The following is a 27,991-nucleotide window of genomic DNA, read 5'->3' on the forward strand; positions in this document are numbered from 1 at the left end:
GAGGCATGCATTCGTTTGTAGAAGCAGCTTCACATAAGGCAAAAAAAAAAAAAGAAAAAACAACCCTATCATCTTAATATGATAGAGAAATCTGAATCTGGATATGTTGTGACTTAAAGCACGTCACACGTGCTCTGTGAAGACAGAAGTTAAGGAAGTTCTGAAAGATTCCCTCTTTCAGAATATTGCTGGAGGAATGGTGGCCCCTTACCTGCTGAGGAGCAGAATGCAGCTCTAGGGACCATTATGCGAGTGATCAGAGAGTGTGAAAATCTGTCTGCACTAAGGTACTGCTGGATCTGACTTCTTAAGTATCAGTCTTCAGTTTGTTTCCTGCTGGCAAAACTATCTTGATAAATGCAATACTTACACCTCACAGTCTCTTCTTCAGTCCTTGAAATTATGTGAGCTGTATAATTCAATTATAAAAGTCAAAAGCACAGCTACAGGACCACTCTTTTCTGGTTTATAGAGACTGATCCATAAAGCAGAAGCCACAAACAGATCTGTAACTTGCAATAGTTTTTAGGACATTGATCCAGTCTCTGCTTTTACTTTCCTGACTATTATCAGTGTCCATGAACACTTTCCAGTAATGAAGGAGTTATTGCAAGTTACAATTAACGTGGTAGAAAATCGGCCTAGCTGTAGAAGATGAAAGATGAGGAAGGAGTGAGGTAAATTTTCCTCAGAGAAATGTGAGGAGCCAATGCAGTTTTGTTTTCCTCAGTGCTGGCTGTCAGAGGCACTCAGGAAGAGGTTACACCTGTGACCCCTGGGAGCAGCCTTGGCTCCAAAGGGCTTCACCTGCAACTCCTCCCATGGGACAGGCAGCAGGAGACACCGAGCTGCCAGCGGGGCTGGGTGGCCATGGGATGGCTGAAGGATGCTCTCCTGCCAGCAGGCAAGCTTTGGGAGGGGCAGAAATAGTGACTGTCGGGGGCTTGCTGAAACTTTCAGTGTGGGCTTCTGGCTTGGGGCTTTTTTGAGACTGTGCTTTTTGAGGCTGGAGGATTTGAGACCTGCGTGTCGAAACTTGCTTTTTAGTCAGGACTTTTTGGGACTTATGCTCTAGCCCTGGCCCCAGCTCACCTCTTGGCTTTCCTGCCCTTGCTGGCTCTTGCTTGCCCTGGCATCTGTCCTGCTTCCCTGTGTCCCTGACAGTGCCCTGCCTGCTCCATCTCTGCATTCCTGCCTGACCCCTTGTGTCCATCCCTGCCTGACCCCTTGTGTCCATCCCTGCCTGACCCCTTGTGTCCATCCCTGCCTGACCCCTTGTGTCCATCCCTGCCTGACCCCTTGTGTCCATCCCTGACTGACCCCTTGTGTCCATCCCTGCCTGACCCCTTGTGTCCATCCCTGCCTGACCCCTGTGTCCATCCCTGCCCACCTCCGAGCCTGCTCACCCCTGTGATCCTCACCGTGACCCTGTCCGGGCTCCCTGCCCTCCTGCACGATCCCCCTCCTGTCGTGTCTGACTCTTGTCACGGCGGAGCTGTCCCCAGCGAGCACAGCCCCTCCTTGGGGACACGGATGACCCTGACTCTGCTGGTAATGCCCTCTTTTCCCTCTGTCTCCCCTGTCTCTCCCCCACCCCCATTCCTTTGCCATTTTTCTTCCCCTTGCTCTATCTTTTCTAGCCCTCTATAGTAGAGTAGCTCCTTTTTATCTCGTTTTTTTGTTACCAATAAGCGGTTCTCAGATTCAGTGTTTGTCTCGTTTGACTTAATCTCATTCCTGACCCTCTATTTCTAAAAGAACTCCTCGCAGTTCCCCATAGTGGAAGCTGACAAGAAGCAGGAGTGGGAAGAGCAGAAGCAGTGTGGTCTGCTTTCAGAGGAACTTTGTTCTTGCAGACTTCCAAGGTGGCATCTAGAGGCCCTGGAAAAGTCCTGTCCTGTGTTGCACCTGTAGTAGAGCAGAAGTGGTGGTTGCTACAATATCTGAGAGCACCTGGAGATGCAAAAGGTAAATTGATGATTCAAACTTTTTATCATATTAGTAGAATGTGTTGTACTGTGCAGTCTGAGGGAGATTAGGTCCTCTAGAAACAAAATCTTTAAAGGATTCCTTAAGGATCAGATGCAGACTAAGACCTTTGAAGCTGACTGCACTTGAAAAACAAATAACTGATGGCAGCTAGATAGCAATCTCTGGTTTAGGAATAGGATTGCTATTTTAGTGTAATTTTTATAAGAAACTGTGGACTTGTCCCTTGATTTTGCTGCCTGGTATTCTCAGACTTGGGTGTGGTTTGCTCATGAAGCTTTTCTGAACCTGTTAACTTTTGGAACTCCTGGCACTCTATTTAGTAACAGCTGCTTTTGTGTTCCCTCCTTTACTTTGCCAATAGTTGTTTTGAAGGTTAAACTTTTGCATAAAATGTTGAAATTCAAAACACTTTTTGTCAAAAATCTTCTAACCAGTAGTAAAAGTAGATTATTTTTTTTTCTGTTTCTCCTTGTGTTGGTATCTTATGCTGTAACTTCCAGGACTGAAGAAGTCCTAATTACTTCTAATTTTCTAGAATGACTGGGGTTATGATGAAGTCTCTTTTATTAATATCTCGGGACCAGGAGTCCCACAGATGAATAAGGGTACCTTTTCATGAGAAATGCTGCATAACCACATTACTGACCACACCTAAAACTTAAAAACTAAGTTTTGAACTGCTGCTAGCTTCTGCTGAGTATGTTTCTTATGTGTATGTTACTCAGGAGCATATGAAATAGGAAGGGCAACAAATAGATATAGTAACAGTAGTGCTTTCTAGCATAGCTATTTTTTATATAGAAACACTTGTTGACTTATCACAGAGAATTTTTGCTGGTTTTTTGTTTTGTTTTGGGTTTTTTTGTTTGTTTGTTTTTGTTTGGGTTTTGTTTTGTTGGGTTTTGTTGTGGGTCCCCCCCCCCCCCCAATAATCTCTTTCTTTTTTGAAATGTTTTGAGTAAGTTTTACCTTTTCATGCAAGGGGAGTGAAAGTAGTAGTGTCCTGGATTTCTGATTTTATAAGTAAATAATGTATTTAGTCTGTGACTTTAGAAAATTTACTTGACCTACTTGTGCCTCATTCAATCCAACTGTAAAATTGGATGAAACCCAGGGCTGCAAAAAATCCCTAAATGCTGTAGTGAAGCTTAATTTAGCTGAATACTGTAATGTGGTGCACAGGTATCTGCTGTAAGTGATCAGTGTTCCAGTGCACTGATCCACTGAGCAAACATGGCACTGCAGGTAAAGGAAAGGCACTCAAATATTTTTCTCAATACTTCTACATACCACCCCTATATCCCAGTATTGTTTCTCAAATGAGTCTAACATCTTTGGAGCCAGCCCTTTATGCTTTTTCTCCTCCCCAAAACTTCCTTCACTAACAGATAGCGTCAGAGAAACTTTGCGCACATGTGATCACAGACACAGAGATGATGGTTTAACACACTCAGAGGCAACTCTCCGTAGAAAGCAGTAGAAATGCAGGATGCAAGTCCCTGCATGTTCCTCTATCTAAGCAGCCCTGCACACCAGTAAAAAGTAGCTGATGTTGTTGGCTGAGCATAGCACATTCATGAGTGAGTTCAGCCATCATTCTTGCCGCTTTCTTGTCTCCTTTTGATTGTCATGGTTCTTTAGGATAGCCATAGTGAGGCTCAGGAAGCAAGGGATTATTCTTTTTTCAGCTCTGTTCCTTCTAGGGTTCAATCTGAAGTCTTATAATTATGCTTTTGTTGGCTGGTGTTAGAAAATTCTCAGAATGCTGAGAGCCTGAGACCCAGAAAAAGCTGTGTATTGTATGTGGGAATTGTGTAACTTACTCCGTGGGCAGCAGGGAGGCAACGTAAAGCAATAGTTTATCCAAGGAAGAAGGCCTGAGCTAAAAACTGTGCAGTAGGATCCTTTCCTGGAGACTGCAGAAGGCAGAAGAGATATCTGCACCAAAGATTGTGGGGAGGAATTAAAGCTGTCCAAGTGACAAGTGGAGCATTATGAGTAATTGGTATTCAGTGGGACATAGCTGAGGCCTCCTCAGCTGCACAGTTCAGGGCACTGCCTGCAGGACAGTCAACATGGCAAGCATTTGGGGATGCACTCGTGGCAGAGCAGCATCAATGACAGCTTTGGGTAAGCAATGTTTGTTATTAGCTACTGTTTATAGCTGCTGTAGAGGACATATGCATAGGGTGCATTGACATTTTCATTTACAGAAGCAGAGAAAACAGAATGTGGGCAGATCCTCAGCTGTGTATTTTGTCACTACCCAATCAGTTCATACCAGCTGAGGAGCTGCCCCTGCATTAGTCAAAGCAAGACGTAAATTTCCATATGCTTGCCCCACTGTCTAAAATGACTTTTCCATGGCTGATGGACAGGGTAGTCTTGTTTTTCACTCCCCCAGAACATGTCATGTGAAGATACTGCCACCTGTCACAGCCTTGAAGAGCTTTTCACTCCGAAAGACCTTGCTCTGTTCCATAGCCTAGTTTCTTTGCTCTTTCTGTGTAGGAATCTGATGGAAACAGTATAAAAATGGGAATCTTTATTCACCTACAAAATCATGCAATATCCTGAGTTGGAAGGGACCCACAAAAATCCAACTCCTGGCCAACAGGATAGCCCCAAGAGACTCTGAGAGCAATGTCCAAAGGCTTCTTGAGCTCTCTCAGGGTGGTGCTGTGACACTGCCCTGGGGAGCCTGTTCAGTTCCCAACCCAGAAGGTGAGACAGCTTTTCCTAATATGCCACCTAACCCTGACTCAGCCTCGCGCTGTTCCTTCAGGTCTTGTCACTGGGCACCAGAGGAAGAGATCAGGGTCTATCCCTCCCCTTCACGAGGAAGCTGCAGACTGCAATGTGGTTTCCTCTCAGCAGCCTCTTCTCCAGGCTGAACAAAGTCAGTGATTTCAACCACTCCTCATATGGCTTCCCCCAAGCCCTTTCAGCACCTTCACAGCCCTTCTAACAGCTTTATGTCTTCCTTTTATTGTGGCACCCAGAACTGCCCCCAGCACTGGAGGTGAGGCTGCCCCAGCTCAGAGCAGAGCAGGACAGTCCCTCCCTGGCCCGGCTGGTGATGCTGTGCCTGATGTCCCCAGGACAGGGAGATCCCTCCTGGCTGCCAGGGCACTGCTGGCTCACATTCAACTTGCCAGGGACCAGAGTCCCCAGGTGCCTTTCCACAGTGCTGCTCTGCAGCCTCTCTCTCTCACATGGCGGTGAAGCCCCCCTGTGTCCCCGAGATCCATGCTGTGGAATCCTGCATGTTATCCCTGTGTTAGCCCAACTGTGTGTAACAGTTTGGCTGTTCCCAGCAGAGGAAGTGCAGATGGTGAGTCCTGGCAGGCAGTGCTATTGGAAGACATTGTGCTGTCTGTGTACAGGTTGTTAAGCTAACTGACAGTTTTTATGCAGTATAGGCTGCTGAGATTTTAAAAATCAGAAAATTACCATTTGCAAGTCAGAGGTCGGCTGGTTCTTTAGAAGACTTAAATCTCTTAGTCCTGTAGCAATGGTGCCATATGGTCCTCACTGCTTGTTGCCTTGAAATAATGGTAAGGAGACTCAAAAGCCAGTTGTCTGTTGTAATCAGATTGCAGTGAAATATGGATGCATTCCTGTGAACCTGTTAGAAATACAGGATGTAATACAGCATCAAACCAGTCCAAATCTCCCCTAATCAATACTTGCAAAGTCAAAGGAGCTTTCTCTGATTGTGAATCAGGTCTGATCTACCCTGGCACAAAAAGAGGGAATTTGATGTGCCCATTCACAGTCCATAATTGAAAGGCACCTCCACTGGGGATGAGGTATTTCAGAGGGGTACTGCTGGAAATGGGGTTAAATCCATTTTTGTGATTAAAAAGAAGTAACCAACATAGCAATGACACTTCCAATTGAAGAAATTGCAAATAGCCCTTTGGACAGAGCAAACTCATACAGTGAAATCATGAACATGAGCACAAAAGAGCAAAATGGGATCTATGAGAAAGAGGAGGATGACCTGTGCTTGAGAGGAAATTATCTTTTGCACGGTTGTTCTATTGAAAGAAGGAAGCTGACTACTAACCAAGGCTGAAATGAGGGCTGCTAGTGTGTGATATTGGCTAGACCTTTTGTCAGCAGGAAATGCCATCAGCGATGTGAATTCCTTCTATTTCATCTTGTCGTGTGCCAGAGCCTGCAGCGGAGTGCACTGAATGTGGAAGAGCACAGTATCCCTGTGGCTCCCCATGTTTTTGAGCAGAGGAATGCTGGCACAGAGAATACCACTCGTCATCCTTCTCAAATCCTGGAAAGAGGAATGATTGCCTCATGTCCTGCTTATCCCAGCATAAAGTGAGACATCATGGGACCTAGCTTTTAATAAACTAAAGACTGTAACTCTTAATTAAGATGATAAGAAACTAGAACAGATTAAACTAATATTTTCAAAATTGTTACTTCCACTGTAGATATGAGAGAACATGAATTTTATACAACTATTTGGAAGGTATAAAGCTTAAACAATGCCAAAGGGACAGAAATTGAAGATAGAAGGAAATCTGAGATGGATACCAGAAGATTAAGATGTCAAACCTACTAAGGATATGGACCAGCTGTCTGAGGAACAGATTGGAAGAAACCCATTCTGAAGACTTTTAAAATGAAGTAACACTAGCACACAAAACCGATTTCAGTATACACAAATGTGTGAGGAAGACAATAGAAGGACTAAAAATCTGCAATACTGATGTTTAGCTTCTGAGGTGTATGTAGATAATTCTATCATCCTAATTTTAAAATCAGTTCTTTAGTAATGTTTACCTTCACTCTACAGATGAGAAACTACCATCTGATGTATCAGGTACTTATGAGATGCAATACTGTGACCATTTTTTCATTTTTCCTCTATATTTATCCTTAGCTATTAGTAAACATGAAAACATAAAAACCAAGGCACATATTCTTCCATCCATGTATCTTTATTTAGCCTGTGAAAAGAAGGAAAAAAATGTTTCTCTCCTGCTGTGGCAGTGGAAAATTCATAAATCAGTGGTTCTTTGATAGCAGGTTTATGTCAAGTAAAGTAGGTGTGGAGAAAACTGGTTGATGAAGCAATATCTGAGTGATCAGTTATTAGCTCTATTAGAAGATGCTGTTACTTAAAATAAGAATTTTTTTCCAATGGGCAGTGTTGGTTTACATAAGATGTATCTTAAATTGTATCTCTTCTGGATCAGTTTGGGGGATTTTTTGAGGCCGATAGATTAAATCTTGCCTCAAAATTGTCTAAGGTCATGTGACAGATCTCAGTGGAAGTTACAGAGGGTCATTAGGCTTCCAGAATTTCCATTCTAATCACTACCTGCTGTAATGCTTTTCCTTCATACAAAAATATTTTGTACCACAATTTTGGATGAGCCCCAGAAATATCTAGGCTATTTATTCTCCTTTGCAATGATGCTGATAAATTCCACCTACACCTCAGAGGGTCTGGTATAATTGGCTTAGTATTCCAACCCGTTCTTGAGTTGAACTTCCATTAAATAGTTTTGGTGCAGTGACAGAAATTTTGAGTGGAACTTGAAGTGTGTAGCCTAAGAAAAGTTGAAGGCTGAAGAAGTCTGATTGTTTTTCCTTACTGGTGGCATCTTCTGAGTGAGCGAAAAGCCTCATTTCTGTGGTCTGGACTGTGCTGTAGGGCCACATCTCCCTTGGCAGGCAATATTGCAGTGGAGGCCTTGGCAGCCCTGGGAGGAGGCAGAGGATGTTGTGCGTCTGGCAGGCAGGGCTGGTGTTCACACACCCACTGCAGTGCCTGCCCTGCTGCGGCAGCCTGACATTTGCCTCTATTCCCTCATGCAGATACTCAAATAGCCACTCCAAGAAAATATTTGGGTTGCTGATAGTATAAAAGAACATGATTAACTGCGCTTCATTTAAAGTGTCTACGGTCACAGGACCTTTAGTTTTTCAAGGTTTTTTTGTGTGCAAGTTATCTAAATAACTCCAGACATTATCATTCCACTCTCTTATTTCTACCCTCTTAATGAGCAAGTATTTTTGTATGTTGGTTGCTGCCTCTGACTTATTTTTTGGAACGGTTTAAAGCTATATTAACCTAAATCATTATGAATAATTCATAATGTTTAAATTACAGTAATCTAGACAAAGATGATTTATGGTGGACTAGAGCAATGAAGAGAGGCAGGCCCATGGCAAACTCCAGCTATTTAAGGGAGAAAGTGCACTTCAGGAAACTTGGGAACTGGTACAGAATGTAAAATACCATTTCTGATTGCTTCTGGTGTTGAGGAGGGGTTGAGGTCGAAGAGAAGATGGTAACATTTTGTTATTTTGTTATTCCTGTGAAAAATTCTACAACACTTGCGGTGAGGTAAGGGTGGAAGTCCAAAGTTCAGTGCTCTGCATGTGTGAACTACTGTCACATTCTAGCAAGGACTCAGCATCAGGGGACCTACAGACACTGAGACATGCTATTTCACCCCCTTTAATCCTTTTTCTGTTTTGTTTTTTCAACCATCCCTTAGAGATATCTTCCCTTTTCCCCCTATCCTCTTGCACGTAAGCTTTGCTGTTCACATGTTTGGATGAAATGAGAGTTGAGAATTCATCTGGTCATTGAAATTACAAGTAGAATTAGTGAAGTGCCTAGCACTATAGATTTATTTCTTGTGTTAATTCTTCAGATCACAAATTTATACTTGAAGAAAAAATGCATAATATCTGGAAAAAAACCCACTAAAATCTATTTCCATTGTACGGTCAAAGGGAAAAAATACATATATACATATAACTTGACTCTTCCCTGGCAGTTACTTATCTAGTTTACTTGTAGAACTTAAGGTAAAACAGGGCTCTCAATATGCTTATTTTCATCCTCTCTTGGCCTTGTAAGGTTATTGGCTGATAGATGATGAGATTTTCAAATGGTGAAGCAATGGGCTCTGACACTGGAACTGAGCAAAGACTGAATCTGGTGCTTCTTCTCCACACTGAGTTATAGACCAACTTCATTGAAATCTCATCACAAAAATGAGTTCATGATTTCCCCCACTTATTAGAATGAAGAACAACCTCTGGTGCATTTAGAATATTCATTATGTGACATTATTATCAGCACTCCCATTGTCCAAAATGCTTTGTAAATTGGTTGGAAACAACTTAGCTAACACAGCAGTCTCTCATTTACTCTTCTTCACATAACTCGAAAAAAAAAAAAAAAGCCATTCCTTTTATAAACCGTTTAATACAGTTTATGGTAGCAATAATCCCCTTGAAATTGGTTATATTACTATAGTTTGTTATAGTGTTAACTGCCCTTGTCTTCAGCTTGGTCCATTTACTGAAAATCCAGCCATTAACTTATAATGGGATGATTTCTTCAGGATTATTACCTGATTCTTAGCTTGAACGTTAACACTCCTGAAGGATAGTGGAACAGGGATGAAATGTAAAGAAAGCTCCCAGTTCAGCCTTTATGTAGTAAAGATCTATTTATACAAGATATTTCTGAGGCTTGCATGTGGTTTACTCCATTACCTGTTTCACCAAAGATGGACCCATGTAAGCAGCACCTTTATAAAAAAGAACATTTGTTGGTCCAGATAATCAGTGGCAGATGAGAGGCAGGAAAGGTGATGTTAAATGTGACAGTCTAATAATGGAGATGTAAAACTCACTCGTTCTCTTCTGTGATAATTTTCCCTATGACTTCAGTGGAAAAAGATTCAAGGCCAAAAAGACAAGGAGCAAATTATTTCCTATCCTTTTGAAGATGGTCACTAGATGTAAAAGGGGATGGGAAGGAGAATCATAAGCAAAAGGCTGTTATAGGTAGTCTAGGTGATAGATCTGTTCACTTCAGAGAATGGAAAGCCCACAAGAATGCCTCAAAGGATGTCCTTAGAATACTCCTGTGATCTACATTTTGGTCCCTAAAGTAACATCTTTGAGTGATGCAATGCCAAATCTAAGAGAGGTTAATTATTAGCTATACAGCATTGTTAATTAACCCTGCAATCCACTCCAACAAAATATATGGTTACTAATAAAACTTTGGTGTGAGTTCTGGAATTACTTTTCTGCTTCAAGCTGATCTGACTTCTGAGGGTTTTTTTCTCACACCCTTAAATTTTGTCAGTCTGCTAAGAATGGTCAGACAAAATGGGATGAAATATACAGTATCAGTAGGTTTTAGGAACAACCTTTAAAATAAATTCACTCTAGCCTCTAGCAGTGATGATTTGAGCTGGGCTCAAATCACACTTTCCCTAGAGCAGGGATCCTGCTGTGAAAGAAGGAAAACTCCAAATCCTTTCTCCTACTTTGTAGCAGGTGTCAATATTTGACTACCTGTTCTCTGATACTAAAGAGAGAAACTGGGCAACACAAATTTCCGCTGCAGGAGGAAAATATGGGTTCATTCTGCCACCCCCACATAGAGCTGTTCCAGAGGTGTGTGGTGTTTAGAGCAGCACATCGGCTCAAAAGCTAATGAGGAAAGACTTCTGGGCAATAACAAGAATAACTGAATTGTAAATTTACTGCTTAGATAAAATGCCATAAGTGATGCCGATAAGAAATACTGAGAGGGTGGTTTGCATAATTTAATTCCAGAAAAAAAATTGGCAAATGGAATGGCAAAATAAGGAAATCTGCAAATACCTACATATCCCACAGACAAATATCTATTCCACTTCCCAAATATCTGGGAGAGGGGCTGGTCTGGCAGCACATGCTAAGAATAGACTCTTGATAGGACAAGGAGAGGAATATGTTCCAACTTACAGATTCCAGAGGAGAAATCTAGCGTACATTATGAATTAAAAAGAAGGGACTAAATGTTAAACGTGGGTTTCCTCTAAGTAGTACTCAAAAATGAGGAAAAAAGTGGTCTTCCTGGAAAAAGGAACCTGTAGAGTTAAAATCAACAGCTGGACCCCAAATGACAACTTTAGAACTAGTAATGATTCAAGGCTTTTGGGGAAATTATCTGAATTCATTTTTTCAAAATGAATGTAGTCTTGCTTTTGCCCTCTTTTGAGATCCACAAATGAAAAATACTGGTGCAACACCAATCATGGAACTTCAATAACTGTAAATTAAAAAACATAGTCATAAGTGCACCTGAAATTAAAATGATGAGAATTATAGCATCTACATCATGAGTCTTTGCTTTACTGTGTGATTTCCTTGCTAGCACCTCACCTTGCACACATCAGTGTTTGCTCAGTCTTTTGAAGGGTGCAGTAGAAATTCTCATGGCTTCAAGGACATGTGCATTGCCACTGCTCTTTTCTACATGTCCCCTTGGAGTGGGTGAGCTGACCCTCTTTGTTATCCTCTATTGTGTAGTTTTTAATGCTAACTAAGATCAGAAAAGAGATGCAATGAAAGCTTTTAGAGCACTAAAAAGAACCATGCTTAGCCTGATGAAGAGCAATCTCATTTTTTCCTGTTTTTCACTCTAAGCAATTTTATAAATTGTACTTCAAAATGAAAAGGATAAAATATTTTTAAGAACACTGCCAAAATGACATCATACTTCTGTCCTTCAAGTCTTCCTCTTTCGGCAGCTCACTTCTATTACAAAAAGAAAAAAAAATTAAAACCAATACTGATTATTTTTCAACTTAATTAAAATGTAATTGTCATGGCTCTTGAATAAGATCTAGGGTACATTAAGTTTATTATGTAAGCACTTTATTCCTCATATGATTTGACTTTAAAACTATAGTTTGTTTTTGTTTGGTGTGTTATCAATCTTTCACAAATGATATTGACTATGTATGACAATACAATATGTATTTGTGTCATTTCAAGGAAAAATACTGCTCAATCTGTAAAGGATATCCCTTCATTTTCATAGACAAATTAGCACATAAATTCTCTAAGTAAAACTGTTCACCTGTGCTTCCTTTCTTGCAACATGGCAAAATAGGAAAAATCTTAAAAAATATTTCACTATCAGTTGCTCTCCATTTTTTTCTTACCCTCAAAATATAATAAGCAGATTTTCAAGGACAAGACCTTCTGTGAATTTGTACCTCCAGAAAAATACTCGGGATATACAATAGGTGTGCAAGGCAATGATTGCCACTGTCACACTCTCTATATTGGAGGACATGTCAAATCATTTACTAAGCTTGTACTTTGTAAAGGACTGAGAACCTTAAGCTGAACTCTTCAGATCCTGTTCTCAGCACAGTACTACTGACTACAGGTCCAAGTGAGGAGAAGGTTGGTCTGTTTTTAATGGTGTTTATTAGCTTCCCAGGTTTTAAATTGTGTTAATCAGCAGGTTTTTATTTTGAGGTGGTTCTGCCACAGGAATCCTGAAAGTCAGACAGGAACAAATACATCCCTTTAAGCCACGTGTACTCCCAGCTCCGCAGTGGTCCGTGCTCCTTTACTGAGGAAAGACATCACTGAATTTCTCCCAAGGTATCTCATTTCCTTAGAAATTGCTTCACTGAGTGACTTTGGGGTTCAGTCATGAGAGCTCATCAGATAAAAGGCGACATGAACTGCATTTGCACAGTAAAATAGATAATTTGATTATTGATTAGACACTGTTAGACAAGGGGCCCAACACAAGTGCAAGCATTTCTGGCAGTGTCCATCCTAAGTGAACCAATTCAACCCTTGGAGTTACCATTTACTCTGTGGTAACTATTTATTTAACCAGTACTTCTGCATAACTGCAGGATCATAAATTTCAAATCAAGTACCTGGTGTTAGGCTCTCTGATCTCCTGACAGCACATAAAGTAATTAAATGTATTACATGTTCTTTTACATGTATCATTTTCAATGTTTTGGTTGAAAAATCACTGTACCATGGCTGCTGCTTCCCTCTCCCACTTATCTTTTTTTCCTTATATTTGAAAGGAGGGCAAATCATATTTTCAAAAACATGTTTGTCTATGCTTTCTCTGTATTTCTCTATAATCTGTGCTGCATACAGAATCTAGATGAATTCAATGCTGAGGGCAGGAGTTATTTCCTTAAACCCACTCTAGTCATGCTTCATGTGTCAGCAAAAAACAATCTCAAGGTATATTGCCTACCTGAGCTGTAGTTAGTTCAGGCCAATATCTTCTGTTTTGGGCCACAGTCTCCCATGGCTACTTTTTTCTACTTGTCTGGAAGGAGAAATTAAAGAACAAGGGATTATATGATTTACTGTGGCACATTAGGTTTAGCCAGGTCCTGAGCTGGCCACTTACTGATACTTTAGCTCAGTAATTTCAATTCACATGGAATTCTCTCTTCATGTGCTTTTTTTCTTCTCAGCAACATTTGTAAGGATTTGAACAAATTTCAGGGTACTTCACCTTTCTTTCACACTTTTTAACAGAGAATATCTAAATTATGCTCCTCTTTTGGTTTTCCTCTCTTTGTTTGTCTTCAGGTGCTGCCTCTACATATTGCAATCAAGGCACAGTATCAGAATTTACAAAATCACAGAATTTTTAGGGTTGGGGGGGACCTCTAGAGATCATCCAGTCCTACCCACTGCCCAGACAGGGTCACCCAGAGCAGGTGACACAGGAACGTGTCCAGGTGGGTTTGAGATGTCTCCAGAGAGGGTGACTCCACACCTTTCCTGGGCAGCTGTTCCAGTGCTCTCCACCCTCAATGTAAAGAAGTTCTCCCTCCTGTTGAAGTGGAATTTCTTATGTTTTAGTTCATGGCCTTTGCTCCTCATTCCATGCAGGGCACCACAGAAAAGACTCTGGCACGATGCTCTTTACACCCCTTTGAGACATGTATACCCATTGATGAGATCCCCTCTCAGTCCTCTCCTCTCAAAAAAAAATAGAGAGTTAATATTGAAGAGCATTAATAGATGGTGCACACAGTGTGATACTCCAGCTGCACACAAACACACAGAGGAAGAACCTTTAAAGCCCTGCCAAACCTCATAATCCAAAATAGCAGAGTCTTCTGCTGCTTGAATGAATGCTCTGGGATCCAATGAATCCACTGTTACTGTGGGTCAGCACTTCAGTTTAACTGTTCATGGGTTTAATTGTTCAGTTTAATTATTCATGGGTACCTGATGCTATTTCCAGTCAGGATTTTGCAGTGGATCAGCTGCAGGTGGTGATAAAACTTCTCTGTCATGGGCAGCTCAGAGAGCAACACCTTCTACCCTGGAAATGGAACCCTTGTATAGATTTCAGGACACAGTGGTGAGGCTGCTTTGGATCTTGCCTAAGGCCAAGTAGATATGGGGATCAAAACTCTTAGCACCTGGGGGAGTAAAACATGGTTGGAAGTCATTTGCTTTGATGCTTTCTGAAGTGCTACTGATCGGGTAGCACAGTTGCATCCAGGTCCCCTTCTGTAAATTTGTAAAGGACGTTTAGGTGTAAGGACATTCAAGGTGTACACCTTACAAACATGTATTTGAGAGACAGCCATGGTGCAAACATGCAATATATCTGAAAAAGAAAGGCAGACACGTTTCTCTTGCAGTTTTTCTGAAAAATCAGTGATGAATAAGAGGCTTTCAGAAGAACAAGCTAAAAAAATTCAAGTGTTCAATAAGTCATTGAAGAAAACTATATTTTTGGAGACTGTACATTTCACACTGATTTTTTATAGGTTTCTACTATTTCTTCAGTTTAATGTACATTTGTTTTACAAATCTGTTGTATTAACCCTCACTCTGCCAGATACAGAAAGTACAATTTTCACATAGTTAAACAGAACTGTCTGACAAGGAAACTGGAGTTGGTTATAATGAGCACCTCTCTGATGACTTTTCTAGTACTGCCATGCTTTAATGCCCTCAAACACAGGCCATTATTTTCATAACAAGAGATTTGAGATTATGTAGTCTATTCAGATGCGTATTAATATTTTGGCTAAAGAATATATTCAGTCCTTTGTTGATGGCAGAATGAAAGCAAATATCTGTCTGTGACAGAGCTGTGGAGTTATACGTGTGAACCTGACCTAGCAAAAAAAAAAAAAAAAGCTTCAAGTATCTGTCTTTATGGCCTGCTATTTTGCTCATGGTCAGAACTATCAGAACTAGGGATGCAAAATAAACTTGAGATAGTTCTTCAAATGCTTATTAAAATCTTAAGCTTATTATTCTTATGCTTATTAAGAAGGCTGTTAGTCATGAGCAGTTTGCTCAGGTATTTGAATGAAGCTGCACAATATTCTGTGAGAGACACATCATTTCCCTTAGCAGGAGGACAGAGCAGCCTGGTCTGACTGGACTGTGCACAGATGTATTGGAAAATGTAGTGTTTAATGTCACAGAAATAGTAAAAAGCAGATGTGGGTGTTCTGGAAAAAAACATTGAAACCATTAACCTCAGTCAGACCTAGTGATGCTCTGTGAAGTGAGGGTGGGGAAGGCACAATCTTTGCAAAGCGTTTTGTTTGTGTTTTTTTTGCTGGATTTTTAACCTCAGATCTTCATCTTAAACTGCTTGGCAAAATATTGATTGTCCAAAATTCTGATTGTCACTGCCTAACCTATATTGATACTAATCCATGATATGTGAACATAAAATAAGTAAGGGCTTTCCAAGGAAAAACATCACTCACTTGGTTTGTCAGCTTGGACAATAACAGTCAGAAACAAAGATATTAAGCTTTCTCTGTTTCAAGGCCTAAAACAAACTCCTCTGCAAATTTCTTTCATTATTACTGTTTCTGAAGAACCTTAAATATCAAAAATTACACAAGAAGGGAAATATGTTGAATATTTTATTTCTGTCGTCTCGTCAAATTAAATGTCTGCCCTGGAAGATAATAGTCGTAAACTGATTGCTGCATCATCAGGGTCTCTTAAAATATTCAGATACTAAAACGGCATATAATTGGGCAACTATATAGGAGTATAACTAATTATTTTGTAGGCTATCTTGGGTCCTTTGATGATTCTAATTTGGACTGAAGTTGTAAAACAAGTTGTTTGTGAGTTGAGTTAATGAGAGGAAAACGCATCCTTCTCTCCCTGCTTGCATACAGACATTAAAGTGTTTACTGTGAAATAGGTACATTCTCCCTTCAATATCACACTTCCCCACCCCCAGAATTCTGAATTTTCCTAAGAGGATGCAGTGATTTTAGGAGACAATTTTGAAATAATGTATATATACATTATGTGTGTATATACATTATAATATGTCTTGGGGTTTTTTGTACTTTTAACCCAAAGGACAATGTGAAATCTATCCTCACTAAATCTCATCAAATTGTAACACTACGGAGGTGTTTACTTCTCCCCTTCTGTTTGCTTGTGACTTTCCAGCATGCAAATTTGTGCTGAAGTTGAGATACCGAAACTGTGTTTGTCTACTCTAAAATGCTTGACTGCCACACATAGTGAAAGCTAGATTAGGAGAGAATCTGTACATTTATATCTCACAGGCAAAAGTATATATGTTATGTCTTTAGCATTAAGAAAACTAGTGATGAATTATTCATGTTTATCAGTCCTGATCTAATTAAGACTACCTAGTGTTAGACATTTACATGAAAGGCCAAACTAGATCTTTCTAGCTGTTAAAAGAAATTGTTTTAACATTCCACAGATCATGTGGGTGTCTCATGATGAAAATTTCTGTGCTAAAAGAATTAGTAACAACAACCCCAAAAAGAAATTAAGATAAAATGTCTCAAAAGTACAACATTTTAAGACCTCATATTAGAGGTTTATATGAGGACTTAGAAGGGCCTTCAAAGTATTAAACCTCACAAAGATATTGTGGGGATAAATGGTTTCAAGAATTTTTTTTGTTTTGTTTTGTTTTATTTAGAGAGAACATTAACAAAGAGGAATGAAGACCCTGATTTCATAAACTACTTGGTTGCCAAACACTCCAGTGGTGTAGTCTCTACAAAAAATATTAATGGATGCTTTTTGGCATAAAACTGCATGTTAGATAGAAAATCCTTTTTTGCTGCAGAGTTGTGGACAAAGTTTGGGTCTTATTGAGTGCAGGGGCTGAATTAAAGGGGGGCAGGTCCTTAAATGTTTAAATGTAGGGCCAGTCCCTAATCTGTGGAGTCTCCTGGAGTCAATGCTCCCATCCTGCCCTGCCTCAGCCTCTGCCCCTGAGAGAAGGAACATTTTCATTGTGTTATGAACAGCACTGAGAGCTCCTCTCTCCAGGCTTGTCTTGGCTTTCTCCAGTGTTCCTGCAGTTCTGAGGAATTTGGAAAGCTCAACACCTCATTTCCAGCCTGTTCACAATGACCAGCACTGGCTGGGACTAAGGACCACTTGAACTGCTTTACTTTTGCTCATGAAAAAGCATTGTTTTAAATATTCTATTGCAGATAAAGTCTGTTTATTCTGGTAGATGTTCAGACTTGCCTCAGTCCATGTCAGTGTAGGGTGTCTCAAGCTTTTCTCAAACCATTGTTTATAGTCTCTCTGCCAGTTTGGAGAGCAGAAAGCTTTCTTTCTTCCCAGCCCCAATCTCCCCCATAGTAGAAGATAATTTTAAAAATTGCTTCAGGCATTTTCTTAAGATTATGATTTAAACTCTTATGATCTCTGGAGGTCTTTGAGAAATAGGCCAATCTCTGATCACTCTTGAGCAGTTTCCAGCTTGCCTGAAATACAGGGAGAAGGATAGGATATGTCTGCTTTTCTAATTATATTTTTAATATAGCAACTTGCATAATCCCCTTTTTAAGTGACAAAAAATTAAACTGCTCAAAATTATACCTTTTCCATGCTGTTATTTTCCACTGAATTATTTCAAAATGATAAGGAATATTTAAACTAAGCTTTCTACAGCTGAAACTGTAGATCTTTGGAAAATACCTTTAAAAGGTTGGAGGGAAAATGTAATTATGCCATTCTGAAAGTCCTGCATAGAGACCTGATTTGAGTAAGCTTAAATCATCGACTGTCAACAAGCAGTTGCTAATATACTTTGACCATGGTAGTGTAGAAAGAAGGCCTTGTTTTTCATGACTTATTTAAATGGGCTTTACTTTCAGATGATGAACCTGGATCTGGGTTCACATGCTATTTCTGTAATACATTTTCAAAACAATGCCTTGAAACCAGTAGAAACTATCGCAAATTCCTTTCTTGATCTGTCATTTAGGCATTAAAATTTGACATGACCATGCTAGAAACAGTTTAATGGTCCAACCTCGGACATTATCCTGTCACCCAGAGTGTGATCACATGTGGGTGAAAACTGCTGTGACACTCTGAAAGTGCCACTTTACAATGGGTTTTGTCACTGTCTCTCAGCTGCCAGTTACTGTCCCAGTGTCTGACCTGGAGCAGTTCATGTGACACGCACTCCTCTCTCTCTCACATTGAAAAATCAGCCATGGACTAAATTGGCTTCAGCTCCAGTTAAAGGCAAAAGGGGGATTTGGGCTAAAATCCACAAGAATTGACGCTGGCATGTTGGGCATTTGTAACTCCCAGCTGGAAACTGAGGACAATCCTCTGAGAGATGGTAGAGGCTGAAATCAAGGCAGATGTTTCTTCAGCGGCTGTGAGAGCAAGCCCTGATGGTGACTGGATCCAGGTAGCCCAGAAGTAGCAGAATTAATCTGCAATGAGGCTGAGGAGTGACCAACCTTATAAAAAAGAACACTTGCCCATTGATCCACAGCAATGCTTTGGGCCTGTTGCCATGCTCATGAATTGCATTGTTAACAAATTAATGCATTTAGTCTCATTTCTGCAGTAGTATTGTTTTTTTGTACACTTCTTCCTGTGGCAGTTTTGTAATTAAGCACAATCTGAAGGGAAGGGTCTGTCCTTTATTGTACTGTTTAAACCCTGCCTTGCACTCACAAATGCAGTTACGTTATTTTATCCAACTCCTTTCCTTCAGGAGAATTTCTACTCAGTTTTGGCCACTTGTGAACATTTAGTCTAGCAGATAGCCCTGCTTTCTCAGCAAAGAACTCTCCTTCTGTCTGTGGCTGCAAATATAAGCGGCTGCATGTCATGCTGTATGAAGACACATGGAAACTTCAGTCTTCAATGAGCCAAATTGGTGCCAAAATGGAAATCAAACTGGGGAAAAAAAAATAGTACTAATAAACTTCTGTGAATATTATCTTGTCCTTCCTGGATGTAAGTCTGAGGGAAAAAAGATTCTATGTTGACTGTTAAGTACTGGTGAAGGATCTAAGCAAGCTGGAAGAAAGTTTCCAATACATTTATGTAGAAAGCTTTCTAGAACTGAAAACCAGTGAACTCATTGGAGAGGATTATACATGATCCAATACATAGGGAAAAAATGTCTTTTGGATATGGCTGTTTGATTAAAATATATCCATCTCAATACTATAGGCAAAACCCTACAGAATGAGCCAGTGGAAATAATATAAATATTCCTCCAAGAGTTTCAAGACGAAAGGTGCCATATTCCTTAATCTAGTACAGATTCATTTATCCTTCACTGAAGAGAAAAAATAAATAGACCCACATGCACTTGATTGCTGGATATAAACCTGCTCAGATTACTGCTGACTTTAATTGGTACTGTTTTTATGAAATGGCAGGAATAAACATGGGGATCTTGTTCTACTTCCAGAGGGAGAAACCATCAGCTTAAACACTAGTGGGTTACCTCTAAGGAAATACATAGTGGAGGCAGAGGATTGGAATGGAGGAAGACACAGGAGAATTTGAGTAAACATCCATTATTTTCACTGTTGTTGTGTATAAGGTATGAGCAAATCAAAGAACGCACTTTTCTGGGCTCATTATTTCCAATTAAAAGTAAACAAACAGGAAAACATTAACACAGAAAATATCTGAGCACAGACAGCTTTTCTGCCCTGCCTTTTCTTCTCTGCCTAATGGAGCACATCTATATGAGCAACAGGAATAGAAATGTTTTTGCTCTTCCAAGGTCTTGCTAAAGGTGCTTTCTTCCCTTTTCAACATCTGTTTGATTGGAATGTGACCTCAGCCTCCCAGAGCCTCACGCTCTGTCCTGGTGTGTTTTGGTTGCATTAGGCAAGAGCAGTCGTGGGAGGTGTATTTCTCAGTGATGAGGTGTGGAGCAGTTTCTCAGAGGAGAGTGAAAGAGCAGAAGCAGCCAATTCCTTCTGACCCTGTGACCCTTCAAGTATTCACGTAGGCTGGCCTCAGTCCCAGCCTTTTTGCAGCTGGAGTGCAGCAGCACAATAGGGCTGGAATGTCTCCTGTGAGAATTCCATAAAGGTATAAAGGGGTAGGGAGGAAAAAAAAATACAATAATGTATGCTGTGCACTGTGGGATTAAATGGATCCTCTGGAATGGGAACATTGCCAGTAATAATGATGTTCAATCAGATGACAGCCTTTGTAAAAGGGGCAGTTGTTATTTAGATGTATACATACACCTGAGGAAAACCTGAACTGATAAAAATGCTCAATGTAAAATGTGAGTCAGTCACAATAGCTCAGTCTTAAATACTATCTCTCTTAGCTGTAGGAACATTTAAATTCTCCTAGTAAATGCAAATATTTTCTGTAGTGTTTATTCAGCAGTTTGATGCAAATGTGAGTACTTTTATTTTTTGTATTCTCCTATAGTTACCTGACAGTCAAACCAATGTACCAGGCTTTACTCCAGTACTGAAGATGAAGTTCAACTGTTTGGCTTCTAAGGATTCACAAGTGTTAGGTCTCTTGGCTCCTGAACAATTTTTTTAAGTGTTCTGTGCCTGTCCAGTCCTGCTGACAGCATTCCTTTCAAGGGAAACTGGGTTTCACATGGAAAAATGCTCTTCCTAACATAGCACATCAACTCACTAGTTTAAGTAGTTAAAAATGGATAACAGGGATTTTTCTCTGAAATAAAATATTTAAGAAATCTTATTCAAGAAAAAACAAGTTTCTACTTGTTTTCCTTCCTTTTTATTTTTTAATTTTTTTTTTCTATTAAATGTTATGGAATAATTTGGAAAGTTGATCCTACAGCTTATTTATTCATTTCTAGGCTAGCTATATCCAAATAATTTGACACTTGAACAAAATCACAGAATTAAAGTGGTTCCAGCTTCTCTCTTGGCAGTGAGAATGAAGCAATGTTGTTATGCAAACATCTTCCTTTAATTTGTATGGTCCAAAAAGATTTATTTTACCTTTCTTTTGAAAGAAGGGACAAATTTTCATTTCCATCTAAGCAACTCTTACAATTAACCTCCTACATAACACTCTGCCACCAAATAATGTTCAGTGTCTGTATGACTGCTCAGTATGTCTTACAGTCCTACTGTATTTTTTCTATAAATGGAAATGCTCTTGGGCAGTGTTCTGAGCTCCAGAGGACTGGTACTGCCATGGAGAATGATGCTTGCTTTATGATTTAACTCTATTGCTTGAAAAATATTGCTGTTTTTATCAGCCCAGTCAGCAGAACTCTGAAATTTTGTCCAGTCCATGCAACTGTAATGGCAAGGCATGTTAGGAAAAATCCTATGAATGGCCAAAGCCCCACCAGCAGCAATGGCTGAGGCTTTATTTTAGTGACTGACAGTAGCACCAGTTGTGTATATGTAAATCCTGATATGGAACATATCAGAAAAAAGTGTTTTATTGAGGAACATAAATTTAGTGCTTGTTCCATGATAAGATCTTTTTGGAAAATGTCAAGGAGCTCTGTTTTAACCAAAGCAGTTCATGGAGCTTCAGTCCAGTGCAGGGTGTTTGCAAGGTTGCATCAAACCTACCTTATGCTCTTCCCTGATCTACTGAGTTTGAGCTCAGCTGTGTTTGGTGCATGTCCTCTACAAATAACAATTGATTGGGCAGTAGCAGTGACTCTAACTGATGTTTTTATTTGAGAAGAATTTATACACAAAGATTAAGAAGATTTTGTTTTGTTGGGTTTTTTCTTAACTTCTTTTCCATCCCCTGGACAGCCTGATTTCAGAAAACAACCTTCTACTTTGAAAATTTTGTCTTTAGGGAATTTTTTCTGGCTAAAAAAATATGTGAATATCAGCTATGGCTTTGCCTTGCCACAGAAAACTGGTATTCCTTGCTTATGATACACAAATAAATCATTACTGTATTTCTTGAACAATTGTTTCATAAGACAAAAAGGTATTAAAGGTTTGTCAATTGACAAGTACTTCTGATAGCAAACCCTCTGTATTTATGTGGTTATGGTGAACAAGATTTGCCTTACTTTGGAGAGTACCAAAAGGTGTGGCTTTCTGGACATGCTGTTCCTTTTTACCTCCTTGACTTGGACGTTTCATAATACTGGGATTTGCACAGCCATGGATCAGGAAAGAAGTGATTATGGACTGAAGATGTCATTCTTAAGAGTGATGGCTCAATAATTGGAGAGAATTGGTGGCTCAAGAGAGCCCACTTGTCTCCAGATGGCTGTAGACTCTGCAAATTGCTGCACAATTTGTACTGAATAGATTAGTGGAAGATGGAATTCCCTTTAAGCATATTTGAAATTGGGAAATTTGGAACTGAAAGGTTCATCTCTTGGGCAGTTTTCAAAGTCTTAACTGTGCAGTGCCAACTTGCTTTTTTGGGGAAATGTTTCCTGGTTGAAATTTTCCAGTAAAGTATCAGTGTTAATGGGCTATTGTGGGATCATTTCTGTTCTCAGTTTTAATTTCATTGACTTTACACTTGCCCAAATGAACTGCAATACATACAAGTGATGAAAATTCTGTGCTTAGGCTGTGATTTTTAAAAGGACTTTATGGAAAGACCTGTCTCTGGTAATATTTTTCTAATACATTCTACCCTGTGGATTTATTTTTAGACAGCACTCCTGTTTAGCTGTCTAAAAATTATAGTCACTTGTTAAATTATTTTAATAAATTTTCAGTGTTCGGACTAGTGCAATTAGATCATGCAGCCCTTTGATTTGTTCATGTGTTGTAGCATTTCCACTACAACTTTGACACCTGTTTTGAGCACTTTCAGCCCTTAGATGCAAGTAATTTGTTCAGATAATGCATTGAGTGGAAATTGATGTGCAGTCTGCAAAAATACCTGTTCCATGATCCAGTGTGCAAAGGTGTCAGAACAACAGCAAAATGTTTGATGTGAGGCAGAAAATATGAACCACTTTGAGGAAAAGTCATTAATCCAACAAATTCTGCCAAGATTTTGCTGGCAAATGGTGTTTGTTTCTCAGCTCACAAAATAGATGCAAGCCTTCAACCATGTTATTACTCAGCAGATAGCTCAGTGATTTTTATCCTTGTTCTTTTAACCTGGAGTGTGTTCAGACTGCAAGTATTTCAATAATCTCTTAAATTCCTTACAGTGACTGAGCACAGTTTTATCTGAATACTTTATAGTCATAATTTGAACAGTTTGGAGAATAATTATTGTTCAGCAGAACTGTGTGGTGCTGCTTTTGGTTCCTACTCAAATGATGACTCCCTCTGATCAATGTGTTTTGGGAGGCCTTTTCTCTGCTTGTTCACCAGGATATAAAGGCCTATTACAGTCAGGGGCAGCAAACAATAACTTCCCTTGTGCTTTTAACCCTGGAGATTCAGTTTGCTGTGTGTGAGCTGTGTAGTGACTGTTCTTCCATAAGTACAGGTGTGCCTGTGTGACATCAGAGTATCTATAGAGAGCCCAGATCACAGCTTTGACATGTGGGTTCTGTTTGCACCTATGTTTGGGACACTTGCTTCAGTTCTTTGTTTTTTTCTTTCTTTTTATTTTTTTTCTTTTTTTTTTTTTTTTTTTTTTTTTTAATAACTGCAATGGAAATAACGGACCTCCAGAGAATGTATTACTGGGAAAACCTTCTGGGAATGCTTGTGAAAAAGATCCCACAGTATTTGCTCAAATTTAAATATTAGTTGAATATCCTGCCCAAATCCATAACCTCACTATTTCATAGTAAACATGAGTAAGGTTTGGTCATATTTCAGATTCTGATAATGTAACTTTCCTCTGCCTGCATTCTGCTAGGCTTTGTCACCCATGTACCATTCTCAAAACTTAACAGCTTTATCCTAGGCTGCCTCTCCCAGAGCTGCCTGTAAATTAATGGATGCCCATAAATAACTTGGCAGTGCTTGGAGGGCTAACATGTTAAGATCACTGCCTGTTGCAATTACTTTCATTCCCTGGGATTGTTACTTGTCTGGTTTTGGTTATTTTTTTCTATCAGCAGTGCTCACTTACTGTTCCTTAGCACAGGGTATTACCTTTTTTCTAATTTTTATTTTGAAGTAACATGATGTCTATCTTTGTGGCACTGTTTCAAGGCTGAAGTCCCTATGCATTACTCTGTCATCAGAAAGAAAAATTGCTATTGAACAAACTTCTCTTTAAGAATCAAATATAAATCTCTAACTAGAATGACATGTCTCTAACCTCAATAACATGTTTGAACACTGCACAACATTGTTTCTCACATATGCAAATAAATAATTAAAAGACAATAATGATTTGCCCTAAGGGTCAGTTAAGGAGTCCCTGATTGGGTCACAAATATCCTTACTCATATCCTGTGCCTTTATCCCCCAGGCTGGTTTGCTTATTGTTGCAAAAAGAGAAGGTTTTACAGCATGAGGCAGCTCCACCTGTGGATGGTGCAGGGTTTTCTGGATGCTGATGAGCATACAAGTGCAGATGATTGCTCCAACCCCCAACGCACTGGGTGATGTCCATTGGGTCTGCTGCTGATGTGCTCAGTAATAAAGACAAATTGAGCTGGTTCTCCTACTCATTAACTGCATCATGCTTTATAAACAATAAGACAACTTTCAGAAAGTGGGATTTAAATGGACAGTATCATGCTAGACTTGCAGTTGTGTTTAATTGAAGACCAAGACAGATTTTCCCGTACAACTTCCAGAATACAAAATTTCCAATTGAAATGAATTTTTAAACAAGCATTCCCATGTGGTGCATATAAATTAAACACTGCATTAGAACCAGAAACTGAAACTCATTCAAAAGTCCAAACAAATGTATAAATGGCTAGTCTATTTTCACTTCTGATGAAAAAGCAAGCAAGCAGAATTATTGATCAAATGGAAGGTCAATTTAAAACTTTGTTTTTAGTTCAGTAATCAAAGGTGATGTATGTAATACGAGCAAAGACAGATTTGTATTGGGATGTTTTTTCTTTGTTTGTTTGGGTGGTTTGTTTTTGGTTTTGGGGGGGTTTTGTTTGTTTTGTTTAATAGTGTTTTTGAAGCCTGGCATATTTCTTGTGGTTTGAACTCTATAGGTATCCAAAACTTGCAAATACTACATATCTGAATGTGTTAACTTTTGAGAATTTAAAAAAAAATTAATCCATTTTGCCTTTTACTGCAATATTTAAAATGGAATCTAGTGAGTCTGAAAAATACTTATAATACTGATTTCATTCCAGGCCCAAATTTTTAGAAGAGACTCTACTCAGATTTCCTTTGTCTGATTTTTAACTGTAGAGTTGTCTTTAACTGATGCAACTAGATTTAAATAGAGCATAGTGATAAGAATTATTTGTACCCAGTTCTATTTTACATATTATTTTGTGCTTGAGAAACAATGAAAGCTTGACAGAGGTATCCACATCAGTCACTCACCACAGTTAAACAGAGTGGAATATATAATGTCTAAATAGACAGAAATCAGCTGCCTAAATTGGCAATTTCCCACCTTAGTTGCACTGTCACTAAAAGATAAAGTGTTCAGATTCTGCCTATGTATTTGCCATAGATGTGCAGTTTAGGGACAAAGCACATCCTTTCTTGGTCTGGCCATGTGTGAAAGTTGCCCATGGTATTTTCTTGCTTTTCAGTTTGCATACTGAAAGTAAGGAGTTGGTTGTTGAGCATAATGTTAGCCAGGGGAGCCAGAATGTTCAGGTAGCAGACCAAACCAGGCAGTATGGCCACCAGATTTACCAGCAAAAATAGAGGCTTAGTAGTGGCAGAGATTGGTATTCCAGGATAAAGATGAGAGCAATTCCTGGTGCAGAATTAAATTGGGCTTTGTGTCTCACAGTGAATTTCAGGCAGCATGAGCTGAAGTGACACTGCTGACTCCAGGGCTAAGTAAATCAGAACTCTTTTCTTGGAGATGAATCTTAGTATCCAGGATGAGTATCCAAGCTACCAGTGCTGGGTATCCCAGGATCTGGGCTGCTGCCTCCTCCTGCCTCCTCAGAGGAAAGTGAATCTGGTCTCATCTGTTACTAATGTTAAAGCAGTCATACATTTATTTTTCTTTCACTACTGAATTGAGTTGCTGTCACCACGCATTCTGTGATTTGCCTGATAGTATCTCTCGTCCCAGGTGGGGCTATCAAATGGCTTCTCCTGAAAAGGTTGCTGTTTACACATTTGTTCTATTCAGACACCTCTGTTTCAGCAGTCTGTTAAACAAAGTAGTGTATTGATCTTAAAATTACTTATTATTAAGGGCCCCAGAACTGTCTGTATTGTATTGATATTTCAATCTTTATTTTCCTGATCTAATTTCAAATTTGACAGAAGTGCAGGTTTGAAATACTAACCTCCCCCCCCCCCCCCTTTTTTTTTTTTGGTGTAGTTTCTCTGCAGCTACACAATGAACATTCTCTCGTGGACTCCTGTCTTCCTGTTATACTTTCTCAGTTTACAAAAGGAAAAATAAAACAATATCTGGTTGCAGTGCTTTGCTTTTGCATTGTTCCCACTAAGCCCATTCATGTGGGGTTTTCTTTGTTCTTTTGGTGTGTACAAGTTAACTTATTCCAGCTTTTTTGAATATCAATCTCTATATCTACAGCTCCCAAAGAGATAGTACTGGTGGATTTTTTTAGGAGCTCAGAACATCCCCAAAGAGAGTGGGACAGAAAGAAAGAAAGAAAGAGAGAAAAATTTGGATTTCCTGGGATGGAGCCATTTGTGACTGAAAAGGTGTTGAGAAGTTTTGCTGTTCATTGTTCTAGTAAGGTGCATGTCAGTGATGTCAGCATAATGTGCTGAGGAAATGTCACACATGTCTGCAATTGGCTACTTCTGGCTGGCCAAGCACAGCTGGAAACCTGGAAAACAGATGTTGTTTTCAATCAAGCAAGGGTCAGAGCAGGCTTGGGACTTGGAATGTCTATATTTTTCCATCCAAAAGTGATCCTTGGGTAGTTTCGGTGGACCAGTAATTATTTTAGCAGCTTTCCTAGTGTTTTTTTTTTTTTTTTTTTCTGTTTAATGTGCAGTATTATGCCTGTAGAACAGAGGAACAAAAACCAGTGGGCATGCATCCAAGGAACTTGTGTCAGTGATGGAGAAGAGACTCCAACAAGAACATCAGTGCTGTGTCCTCTGAGCCACACCTAGTACCTTGGTAATACTTAACCATCTTCAGTGAACAGTTTTCTACTGACTAAATCATAAACATTTGAAGTCACCTGGCTGAAGTCTGCTTTGCAAGATTGAGAACAGCAGTCATTTTATGGCTCTTTATCCTGATAGAATTCTCTGTTCCTTATATTTTATTCTTTGCATTTCATCCTCAAAAGATTGAACAGGGTTGCTTTGTGCCTGGCACATAAATGAGAGAACTTGGAAACAATGCACTGAACAGCTTCCAGTATGGGCTGCACAGAAGCCTTGAAAGAGAACCAAGGCTTTGCTTCCCAGCCACAAATGTGTGGCTGTAAATCTGTGCTTGGTTCATGGAAATCAGAGTTCAGTTTCTTTCCCTGCAATGAAAGGGCAAGAGTGTATGGAGGCTGAAATGAAGCTCTGGAGTATGGCCAGAATGAGGCCTCACTCGGGACAAGCAGCAGAAACCTTCCCAGTAGTGCAGCAGCCAAGCTCCTGGTGGGCAAAAACTGGATATTACCCCTACAGCTGAGAGTAACAGAGAGTGAGCAGAGAGCTCAGCTGTTTACACCTGATCCTGTCTCCCAAAGCAGAGGCAGCCACTCAGGGGTGGAAAAGTGGCACACCAGAATTGTCCCCATAGAGCCTTTCTGACAGAAAGGGAAGATGAGTTATTTTAATCATAAATGAAGCAGCATTCCCCTTTTTGTCTTTTCTTTTGTGCTTTGTTTAATGTTCAG

The 27,991-nt window shown here is 39.7% G+C and overlaps 1 long non-coding RNA gene across 1 annotated transcript; it reads left to right on the forward strand.

The window, feature by feature from the left end:
- Nucleotides 1–833: 833 nt before the first annotated feature.
- Nucleotides 834–27,991, forward strand: LOC136295316 (uncharacterized). Its single transcript, XR_010722637.1, has 3 exons — nucleotides 834–904; nucleotides 1,857–1,968; nucleotides 27,143–27,991. It is a non-coding gene; the product is annotated as an uncharacterized lncRNA (long non-coding RNA).

Source organism: Chamaea fasciata, unplaced genomic scaffold (genome assembly GCF_029207755.1).
Source record: "Chamaea fasciata isolate MVZ Bird 193981 ecotype frontalis unplaced genomic scaffold, bChaFas1.0.hap1 SCAF_11, whole genome shotgun sequence".
Lineage (NCBI taxonomy): Eukaryota > Metazoa > Chordata > Aves > Passeriformes > Sylviidae > Chamaea > Chamaea fasciata.